We start from the raw sequence: 12,448 nt of genomic DNA on the forward strand, positions 1-12,448 counted from the left end.
CTGACTTTGTTGTGTGTCTTTTCTCATGAACTCATTACCTTGTCCATCAGTGGCTGGGTACTGGTAGAAGGAACACAAAAAGTGACAAATAGCAAAGGTATTCTTTAAGAATAACAGGAGCAGAAGAGGGTAAGAGGGCAGGAAAGGTATCTCTGTGTCATTCTCCCAGCATGCTCCACTCAGAAACTCCACAGCATTCTGCTCTGCTAGAGTCTAACAATAGTGGCCGGGACACTGGCGGCTTGTTGTACTCCAGCCTCGGCTGTGCAGACCGAGAATCACAAAGAAAAGATTAGGACTCTAAATGCCCTCCATTTTCATACATATACTCACTGCTAAGCCCTGCAAGTACCAGCCCACAACACCTAGAATATTACCTTACCCAGCACATGCCAGCCAGGCAGGAATCACAACAACTGGTAGGCCATTTAAAAACACTGTAACAGCAGAGACCTTCAAAATACATCAATAATCACAAAGCCACAAGAGTGCAATATATAGCTGCATACAGTAACACACACAGAGGATACTCCCATCATGACTGCTTCTGACAAGGGCTCTATATATTGAAACTGTACACACTAAAAAAAACCTCAAATAACGAAAAAGCCAACCACAGACAACTTAAATGTCCTTTTTTGATCCCAGCACACAGAATGAAACTGGAAAATGAAAAATAAATAAAATAAATATGGAGGTTTATATCTTATTTTTTTGTGCTTTTAAATGTCTTGCAAATAAATAAATAACAATTATGTTCTGCAACAACAAATGTTTTAAATTGTTATCACTTTTTTCCAATAGGGCATGCAATTTGACAATTTCAGACCCTGTAATTAGCATTGGTGAAGTGGCCTCTAGAACAGAAACAGCAATTTCTAAAAGAATCTGGATTCCAAATTGTGGATATATATGCTGCAGTCTAAGACAAAAAAAAATGATGGTAATATAATTTTAATATCTAATCAATAGGGGATAGATGGTACACTTGGTTTCTCCACAGATTGGGACTGTAATTAAACAATCTGGATAAATAATTTTTTTACAACAAATATTTTATTAATAAAACAATACAATCTTTATTCACAAACAAAATTTAACAAAAGAAAGACAAGAGGTGAGGCAAAATTTAGTTGACAACTTCAGTCATTTTAAACCCAGACTGAAACTCTTATGCCTGCAACCTGTACATGTTACCTAATAACTTGTGCCACATATGACTTAACTTCATGACTTAACATTCACATAAATATTAACAAAAATAATGTCACACAGAAATTGAAAATGGTCACAATACTAACAAAAAAAACAACAAACAAACAAGGGAAAGAAAACAGTGGCTAATTATTCCTATGGACTTGAGATAAACCATAGCAGGTAAAACCCAGGCGCACCCAAAATACCAGAGGAAAATCAGAAACACACACCATCTATTCCCTGAGCCACCAGCAAACAATTCTTAGCCGCTGAGCAAAAGCCCTTAATTCAGCAATGCACACGTAGTTTACTCTCTCCAAAAACAACACTGCATCTCCAAGCACTGTAGCAGGACTGAAAACAAGCCTACACTCACTCACGCTAGAGCAGCATTGTTTCACAAGTTTGCTCAAGCAGTGTCTCTCATTGATGTGACCAAACCAAGTGGCCTTGGCTACAGCTCCCTCCACGCAGCGTCTGAGCAGAGTCTCTCAATCCCACAACACCACAAAAAATAAAAAAAAAACTACTCTGTGCTACTCTTAAAGGGCAGACTACTTAATGGAAATCCTGAAACCCAAACAACTCCCAGGCCCTAGTGTTATACCAGTTACATATATAATATCTAAATATGTGTATGTGGGTGTGACTACTTACGAAACACAAGGTGGGTGAATTTCCTGATTGACAGCACAAAACATCAGTAATTGTAACTAATAAAGTAACTGTAAATAAATAACTAACAACAACAACAACAAACAAGGTATTGGTTATACAACACTAGTTCTTGTTTCACAAACCCATCAGGTTCACACAATGAAAACTAAATAGTTACTGAAAAAGTTCACCAAAGCAGTTTAGGACATGAATTTACATAGAAATTCACTCCAAACTTTACTGTGTTTATGGAAAATTGTCCTAATCCATTAAAAAACATCAGAAGAACTATTTTAAACTCCTGGTTTATTCTGGTTTATAATCAGTGCTAAACAGCACTGTCAAAGACATATAATAAATCATTTACATAATTCTCTCCATACTTTTGCCAGTATTTGTAGTTAAAGTGAAAAGTAACAAACCCATGTATCTCTTGTTGGTATTTTGTAGTTGTAGCATTTACATAAAATTCAGCTCTAAATATCTTAATGTTCCAAAGCTATTCACATAAAACCCAAGCATTTTTTCTTGTCCTGAAATTTTGGAGTTCTTTTCTCCTGACTGCAGCAGTATGCTTATAAATGCTTTTCTAAAACGGTCAACTCAGCCACCAGCCCGGCTGTAATTCAGCGAAGTACACTGCCAGTTTTTCCAAACATGTATAAATAGCTTTGGCTGGCTGAGAAGGGTTTTGGCAATGGTGTTAAAACCACAGTCAGGCATTTCAGAACAAGTGACAGCTGTGACACAAAAATTTCTAAAACTCTGACAGTTGGCTGTTAGGCTTTAATTCATAAACTGCTCTAAATTAAAGATCTGTCAGTGACATAAAAAGTGACAATAAAAATATCAACAAAAACATTTCTGCTGTATTTAACAGAGGGATATATGAGGCTCTTTTGTCTGGTCTATTAATGGGGCATAAGAAGCAATATATGTCACTAAAGGCAGTAGGTTTTTTTTTTTTAATTCTTAATGTGAATACTTGTGAGCATAGTGAGAATACTTTCAATATTTAAAGAATACTGTATACATGAAAAAAAAAACAATTAGTCTTGTTTAAATTGATTTTTTGCAGTCACTGTGTTTGGCAGCTTCAGGTATCTTTTGGATTCTAGCTTTTACAACTAAAGATACATTTTGAGTAAACAGCAAAGCACTGTGGATATGAGTGTTTGCTAAATGCTCTAAATGTAAATGTTAATGAAATGCTTACATTTTTTATGACAATTTTTCAATATGGCACTACAGCTAACGTATTATATCTGTGAGTTTACGGTCCATCGATAACACAAGGCATTTTTTCTACAGATTGCACCCTTCATGATTCATGATTGTGACATTAAATGTGAGCTCAAACACAGGTGGAGCAGCCTTGAAGAGAGATAGCCTCACTGTTAACATGTGAGTTATGTGTTTCCAGCTGTTCATTATGTCATTCACTCCTCATTACCTCTTTACATGATGTTTTCTAGAGACAATCCTGCTCTTCTATTGGAAACTTGAAAATGAACAGTCCTGATTGATTTGTGATGCTAAAACACAAAAGACCCTCATAAATCCTATGAGTGAAAAATGAGTGAAAATGAGTGAAAATTTGTGAAAGAGATATCAGAATAATATAAAATATAATCTGGGCTAATGTGAATGCCCATTAGTTTTGAAAGATTTGTAAAGATGTAAAGCTTCATTTGATGCAGTGAATTGCATTGATCTAAGGGTTTTGCTGAATAAAACCCAAAAAACCTTATTGTATTTAACTCATATCTCTCACTATCAGTATACATTTTTAAAGTAAAACCATAATATAAAGTAATATAATTGTGGTTAAATTAAAATTTTATAATACAATTTTGTGATGCAGTTAATAATTTCCTAATCAAACAGTGACTGCTGAGTACTGATACAATGGAACAAATACTGTGACTCAAGATTGAAGCTGTTATAGATTTAAATTGGGCGGACATTCCATATTAACTCCTATGAATTTAGAATTGGAATACGAAAAAGCTCCAGTATATATAATGTAGCTATTCCAAGTTTTTTTAAAGTGTGAAATCACTATTTCCAAAATAAAGAATCTGTGATATGTTAATTCTCTTTAAGCTTTATGTAACTGAAAAAAGTACAAAGAAAATATTTCTAATTTTATTTTGTAAATATGAACTTATTTACAATTTGATGCCTGCATCACTGTCCAAATGTTGTGACCGGATGATGAAAATATTTATAGAATACTTAAAATGTCTTGGAATCTTAAAACATTCCATAATAAACGGGTGAACTGATAACAGGCAAGTGTATCATGACTGGGTAAAAACTGAGCTTCCAACAAAGGCTCCTTGCAAGCACAAATAGGTTGTGGCTCACTAGGCCCAATTGTTTTGAGAAAATTGTCAATGTTGCATGCATCAAATTCTAAATGTGTTTCTACTCAGAAAATACAATCAAGCTGTTCAGTGAAAATATTGCAATTCTTTCATCCATCCATCCATTATCTGTAACCGCTTATCCAATTTAGGGTCACGGGGGTCCAGAGCCTACCTGGAATCATCGGGCGCAAGGCGGGAATACACCCTGGAGGGGACGCCAGTCCTTCACAGGGCTATTGCAATTCTTGTCTTCATGCTTTTATCAGTTAAAAAAATGGAGTGTACCTTTGTCATGTAGGTTTTTTGGACATTCTGCTGTAGACTGCTGTACAGCCAACAAAGCTTTCAGAAAATATTTGAACTACATGTCAATCTCAAGAGAATGCATCTATATTGATGAGGATGGGTTCAGCTTGACAAATTGGAGGAGATAGGGAAGAAATGTCATTGGGCAATGGGCAATTGTGCAAGTCCCTGGCCAGTATGGGAGAAATGTCAGAATATATACAGCAATCAGCCAGCATGGAGTCCTCCATAAGGCCAGCCATGGCCTCCATAAAACACTACACCTCATCACTCCTGACAATCTGTGAAAAACAGTGTTCCAAACTCAGTGTTTCAACAACCCAGAAATAACCAACTAGGCCAGACCTGTGTGGAAGTAAATGTAACAAAACAAAAAAACCTGAACTAGATACAGTATCATATGCTGCAGTCTTGACTTGATAATATATTTATATATATACAACATGTTTTATATTAACTCTAATGAGTCAGGCATTATTGTAATCAAAGTAACACTGATGTTGTCTCACATTGCCTGACTCTCCAGAGCCTGGTAATTTTCACCACTTAATGTGGCCAAAAACACCTACTACAGAAGGAAAAAGAAAGTTGACTGATACACAAAAGGACCAATCAGAAGACTGCTATTTTGGCAAGCCATGTGAAGGCAGACTTTCAGATTGGACCAGTAGCAGAGCCAGTACAAAACGATACATGGAGGTGCAGCGAATGTGCAGACAGCCAATCAGAATTCAACTGGCCGAATCCTGACAGTGATGCCAGAAGGCACCAGACTCTTTCTCATTTTTTTGGCAGAGCGCTTGTTGCTGTGACTTGTTCTGACTTGTTCAAAAATGTAATTTGTAAAAGAAAAGTTGTAAAGTTGTGCAAAAACATAAACAAAAACAGAATATAATTGAGTAAAAATAACCTAACCCTACATTCAACTGAAAATAATACAAAGACAATATTTCAAATGTAGAAATCTTTTTTTTAAGTTGTAAATTTAAGGTAAAAATACATACTATTCCAATGCATTGCCAAATAAATATAATTAAGTAAGAGTTTTGTAGCATTACACAACTTTACCTGTCTTTAGTTGCCCTGTCCCATGCTTTTGGAATATGTTGCTAGCATCAAATTCAAAATGGGCAAATATTAAAAAAAATAAATAAACTATAAGAATTCTCAGTTTCAACTTGAAATATTATCCTTGTCATCATCATCATGTTCTTTTCTGCTTAATCCATTTCAGAGACACTGGTATTATCTTTTTATTGTTTTCAAAAAAATACTGGGGTTAAATGACTTGCACATTACTGCAATATAAGTATATGTTGTGTAATATCCCAATGTTTTTGGAAATCGGACATGGACATTTTCTTTTATCTTAAATATGTTAGTTTAAAGGGCTAATATATTAATGAATCCATTTTAGGTTTATTAGTATGTGGTTTTGGTGCAACTGGCTAATGCTCTGTCTACAAGCTAATATGATAGCCATAAGCCAACATACAAACCACAAGCTAAAATATTTGCCACAATACAACAATAGAAAACAAATTACGGAATGCTGCTATATTTATAGTCTTCTTATGTACAACCCCAATTCCAATGAAGTTGGTTTGTTGTGAAAAACAAATAAAACAGAATACGATGATTGGCAAATACTTTTCAACCTATAATCAACTGAATACACTACAAAGACAAGATATGTAATCTTCAAACAACAAAAGGGCAACAAAAGACTGGGAAAGTTCAGGAATGCTCAAAACACCTGTTTGGAGCATTCCACAGGAGAACAGGTTAATTGGAAACAGGTGAGTGTCATGGGTATAAAGGGAGCATCCCTGAAGGGTTTAGTAGTTCACAAGCAAGGATGGGGCGAAGTTCACCACTTGTGAACAAATCGTCCAACATTTTAAGAACAACGTTTCTCAACATACAATTGCAAGGAATTTAGGGCTTTCATTATCTACCGTCCATAATATCATCGAAAGATTTAGAGAATCTGGAGAAATCTCTGCAAGTGGCAAGGCTGAAAACCAACATTGAACACCCATGACTTCGATCCCTCAGGTTACTGCATTAAGTCCGACATCATTTTGAAACGGATATTACCCCATGGGCTCAGGAACACTTCAGGAAACCATTGTCAGTGAACACTGTTTGTCGCTCCATCTACAAGTGCAATTTAAAACTCTACGATGCAAATCGAAAGACATATATCAACAACAATCAGAAATGCCACCGGCTTCTCTGGGCCTCAGCTCATCTGAGATGGACTGATGCAAAGTGGAAAAGTGTCCTGTGGTCCAACGAGTCCACATTTCAGATGAAATGACATACAGATGGAAATGATGACAGTATGCTTATGTAAATAAATTGTGCAAATAATATGTACCTGAACTAGTGGCTGAAAATAGATTTTTTTAAATCACAGTACAATTTTCAAATGGCAATATCTGCTACTTAAAGCCTATATTATAAATCTTTAAGTTGAAACCCACAAACATACTATAAAAACATTCAAAAGCTACAGAATACTCATGTCCTCTAATATTACGATGATACTACTCTAAACCATACTCAAGTCAAAGTATTGTAATTTGACTAAATAAAAAGTGCAAGGAAAAGTACCTTACCAAAAAAATTGAACGTGGAAATAAGTACAAAATTAGTAGCTCTTATAGAACTCCAATATAACTTCCATCTGTACACAAACTGAAATTTAGCACTTAACTTTTCTTTGTGTAGATCTACTTGGTCTACAATCAAATGCTTAATCTTCAAAGTGACTGGTGTCGCAGAATCACAGTCAGCACAGATGTCGCCAATAATACATATCGAAATTAAACACAGAAAAAAGGAAACTGTGAACGGAACTGCGTAAAAATGTCAGTTCCCCAAATACAGTATATTATTAATATATTAATATATATATAATATACTTGAATATTTGAAAAATTATATATATATACAGAACTGTGTAAAATAAAACATAATATAAGACCTGGAGATTAAATGTGCCATATGAAATCAACAAAACTTTAAAGTCTACAATTATTATAGAAAAAGGTACAGTTATGTTCCCCAACTAAAGGTACTGAATATGTACAATTGAGGGTACCACCACAGAGTGTTAATACTTATTACCCATCTCTGTGAAGTTTCTCAGCATTGCGTAATGCTCACTATATCACAATGAGTACATACAAGAACTCCTGTACATGATTATTCTTATGTTTAGGATTATACCTGTAATTTGTTTGAAACATCAGTTGTAGTGGTACTACTATCGAGAGATAGGGGGCAGTAGATTGAGGGTGCTTCAGTACTACTCTGTCTGTACTGGATTAAGCTGTGCAGACTTCTGAGTGTCAGAGGGCAAAACCTTATAAAGTACACACTTCCTGTGTGTGTCATTTATCAGCTTTAGAAGTGTGAGCTATGTGTGTGTGCATGTGTGTGTGTGTTTGTGTGCGTGCGCATGTGTGTGTGCGTGTTATATGGTTGTCTGTGTGCATCTAGGTGTCAGTGTGTATTCATGCATGAATGAGGACATTTCTGTACTTGTATGTGTGTGTGTGTGTGTGTGTATGTGTTTGTGTGTAGGATTTGGCCTGAAGACATGAAAAGTATTGAGAGGATCTAGGGACAGCAGAACTGAAGAAGAAAATTGCCCAGAAAATTGCCAGAAAGTCATAGAAGGGACACTCTCACCCTCGTTCTCTGTTTGTAAAATTATTATGCAGTTTGTTCAGGTCAGGTTCTCTTTCTTTTTATATAATCTCACCTCTTCATCTACCACCATCTTTCACCTTTTCTTCTCTCTCTCTACCTGTCTCTCTCCCCCCTATTCTTATTAAGTATTCTTATTAAGCTAGATTATTCGGGTCTAAACATGAGCCACACAGCCTCACTAGGGGTACAATTTCACATCCCCCTAATTACAGTGAGGTGTTGCATTTCTTTTTGGGGCATGCTAACCACACACACACAGGTCACAGAGTGGAAGGGAATCTTCCATTGCTGGACAGATATCCAAAATTTTAAAACTAAAAAGTTTTTCACTTGCTTTTAGCAGATAATGCATCATAAATCTGTTTGTGAACCTGTAGAAAATGTGTTTTTTTTTCCTGGTGTTATTTGGAAATTAACTTATAAAATGGCAGTATTTAGCTTTTTTTACATTTTTTTAGGGCTGGAGTGCTTTTCGGTTGGAGGAATAATAACATGCATGTAACTCTTCCACATGGCAAGGGTGTAGTCATGGAGATCATGTAAGACATTAAGAAAAGTACACAATTTATCTATTCACTTCTACAAATACACAAAGAGACCAGTGCAAAATCCAGATTTCAAATATTTCACTTCCAGACATTAGATAAAAGTTATTCAATATTCAGCATCAGGAACATACAGCAGAAAATTACACAAAAATATGTCTTCATGCAGTTGAGTGAACTGAAAGAGAAATGAGGACACAAGATAACCGGCTTCTTGTTGGACTAGTACCTAATAACGTGGTGTTGCACTTTCTTAATGTGTTGCTGTGATAGTTAATTATGGAAATGACAGAAGTGTTATAGTCACGTTTTTGAGAACTACTCAGCAGTGAGCCAGGGTTTGTGGCAGCTAACTTTAGCCGTATTAGCTAAAAAAATTTTTCTGTAGTTGCTTGTGGCTGTAATTGCCAGAGTTACACTTTATGTTGGTGGAAACAAGCTTTGTTGACAACAGTGTTACAATTTGGTGTTCTAGAGTTTCTGATGAATGAGGGATAAATGGTAGTGCCTCCTAACTTTAGTCTGATTAGGACATAGATTCTGGTAATAAATGCTTTTCTGTAGTTGCTGTGTGGTTGTAATGGCTAGAGTACCAGCAAATTTACACTTGATGCTTGTAATAATATGGTCCAGTGTATATTATGATCAAGATATAGCTTTTATCATGTAGACAATATTTTTTCCATTACACACATTCACCAGGCTCAACATACAAACGTTAAAAAGCACTGTTATCCAAAACAGGTTCGAAAAGCTAGCTGTGTTTCAGTATTTGTTATTCATTCATTGTGTTAGGGTTGTGTGTGTGTGTGTGTGTGTTTGTGTATGAGACGGAAACATGAATTACCAACAGGTAGGGGGAGCCCATGAGACAATAAAATTTTTTTTTTACATAGTATTCCTTTAAAAAAATATATTTCATTTTGAAATCTATGATGGTCATAATAGAGAGTATTTACTGGAAATTATATTAAGTAGTCTCTGACTTTAGCACAGAATAGCTACCTAATAGAACCTAAGGAACACCCATACAAAATTTCTTGAACACAAGTCAAGATTTCTGGGAGTGTGTGTCTATGTGTGTGTGTGTGTGTGTGTGTGTGTGTGTGTGTGAGTGTGTGTGCGTGTGTGTGTATGTGCATGTGCATGAGTGTGGGACTCTGAGTATGTCCCAGAAGTGTCCCAAAACAGCATGTCCTATTTTTTTCTACCAGCTCTCACATTCTCCCTAATTTGCATTCTCAGTACAATGCAGGTTTTTCTTTCCTTTAAAATAGAAGCCTGCGAAGTAAATGAAAGTAGGCCATTAGGTTGTGGTAAGCCTCTGCCTCTGTGTTAAGTCTTTTCTGAAGCATCACCATCCCTCCCTCCTTCTATTTCTATTTCTCTCTCTTTCTCTCTCTCTCTCACGCTCTCTCTCCCTCTCTCACCTCTCTCTCCCTCACTCTCGCATTCTCTCGGTGCTGGGGTTTTCAGCAGGGTGCCGGGAGGTGCTATCGGGTTAATCTGCGGCAGTGGCAGATGCTGGTCGTCATTAACCTGGGAACACCTTCTAAGAGCTGTTCCTGATCCCCCCCTTCAGCTGAACATGACAGAGAGCGAAAAAAAAAAAAAAAACCCAGATAGTGAGAATGACAGAGAGAGAGAGAGAGGTGGGAAAGAAGGAGATAAGAGAGGGAGACTAAGGGAGAAAGACAGAGACAGCAAGGGAAAAAAGAGGCGTTAATGGAAATCTTCATGCAGTGTTGATATTCACCATTGCCCTTCAGTTTTCCTTTCTCTCTTTCCCTCAATCTCCTCCTGACGCCACCACAGCCACACTTCTTTCTGCCTGCTGAGCGCAAACTCAAAATAAAATCCCCCCTTCCCTGCCTAGACCTCAACAGCTTAAGTCTCTGCTTTCATTACCGGAGGAGAGGAAAAAATGGTGGATTTCTCAAACCATTTTCTTCTTCAGGCCACGGACCACCAAGCACACTTTCCCCTCTGTTAGCATGGCTAAAAGACCCTTCTGGGGTGGGGTGGGGGGATGGGGGGGACAGGGAGGAGAGAGAGAAAGTAAGTGTGTGTGTGTGAGAGAGAGAGAGAGAGAGAGAGAGAGAGAGAGAGAGAGAGACAGATCTTTGAAACTTGTGGTGTGGAATAAATGAACTTATTCATACAGTGCAGTCCCCACCATAAACCCAAAGCAAACAAGAATGAGGCAAGCACGAGGGGCTGCAAACTGACAAAACTGGGCTCAGTTGACACTAACATTAACTATGCTCATTCTTAACATGAGGACACGCTTATGTAAGATTACCCCCAATAATGACCTTATAATAATTCTAAAAATAACAATCCCTTCTTAAAAAACATGTAATTTCTGTTACTCTTTCAGTTCCCACAAGTATACTTTATACCATTTACACTCTGTACAACTCTATGAATGAAAGTTGGTACTTGAGAAATATGGAATATTAGTATATACATCATTTTTGAACTACTTTCCTACAAATATACTTTATCCATGTAGAATATTCCACTGAAGTAAAAAAACCAAAAAAACAACAACAATACTTTACAGAAGAATAATACTAAACTCAGCCGTCTACATGAAGAATAACAGTGCAATTATTGAAAATAAGCCACATTTCTCTGGGCATATGGCCTAACCAAATGTTTTTAATCTGGATTTTAAAAAATGTATTGAGCCTGCTTTCCTAATATTCTCTGGATGCTGTTTCAGAGGTTAGGGGCTATATAAAATGATTTTCCTCCCTCTGTGCTTTTTGTGATTTAACGAGTTTACCTCTTATTAATACCCTGTATTATTGTATTTTGCAATAGACTTATTTCTTCCTTATTAAATAACATTAATATACATGAAGTATCACATGTAAAAAAAGGCTTTTGTTACATTTTCAAACAAAGACCTTAAGTTTAGATTTTTTTTTAATTTTGTCTATTAGCATTTTAGCAATAAATCCCCTTAAAGATTTGTCAATTAAAACTAATGCAAATAACCTACATTAAATATTTTTCAAGAGATTTCAATCCACTGTATTTGTTTCTTTAATGTTTCAGCACTAATCAATATGTACTGAACATGCCATCACTTTTAATCAGTTTGAACAGCCAAGAGTTAGCCATTAGCTTTTCATGAAAGACTGTTACGTTTGCAACAGCATTTATCCAGAGAACAAAAACTGAGAACATGATTATTTAAAGCAGCCATCCTCACTCCTATCCACATTCCAGTGTGGGTGAAAGTTCTAGTTCAGCTAATTAAAATTTACGTAATTGCTCAATTACTTCAATCCCTTTTATTGGGAGGAACAACTGGTTAGAAACTCTATGAATGCATCACAGGGTCCTGATCTGAATTAAAATGAACATCCTGAGAAGCAGACATTTCCAGCATATTAGCCCACAGTACTATTACACACACTTGTTCATCTTGTCTTACACAGGTAAACTCACCCTCAAGCAGTAAATGACAAGACCTTTTGCTACTTAATACTGAACAAGCAGTGGCATGGATAGCCAGCAGCATAACTGTGAAATTCTACATTCAACAATGCTCCTTTACTGAAATTGAACATCCCGTTTTCTGCGTGAGCTCCTTGAACAGGGAACTTAACATGCAGACTTGCCTTCGGCTCAATG

At 36.4% G+C, this 12,448-nt stretch overlaps 1 protein-coding gene across 1 annotated transcript in view; it reads right to left on the reverse strand.

Annotated features, from left to right (window-relative positions):
• The window catches only part of LOC136699318 (exostosin-1c), a 74,283-nt gene that overhangs the window by 49,450 nt on the left and 12,385 nt on the right, over positions 1-12,448 (reverse strand). The gene's annotated exons all lie outside the window — the stretch shown is intronic.

Source organism: Hoplias malabaricus, chromosome 6 (assembly GCF_029633855.1).
Source record: "Hoplias malabaricus isolate fHopMal1 chromosome 6, fHopMal1.hap1, whole genome shotgun sequence".
NCBI classification, from domain to species: domain Eukaryota; kingdom Metazoa; phylum Chordata; class Actinopteri; order Characiformes; family Erythrinidae; genus Hoplias; species Hoplias malabaricus.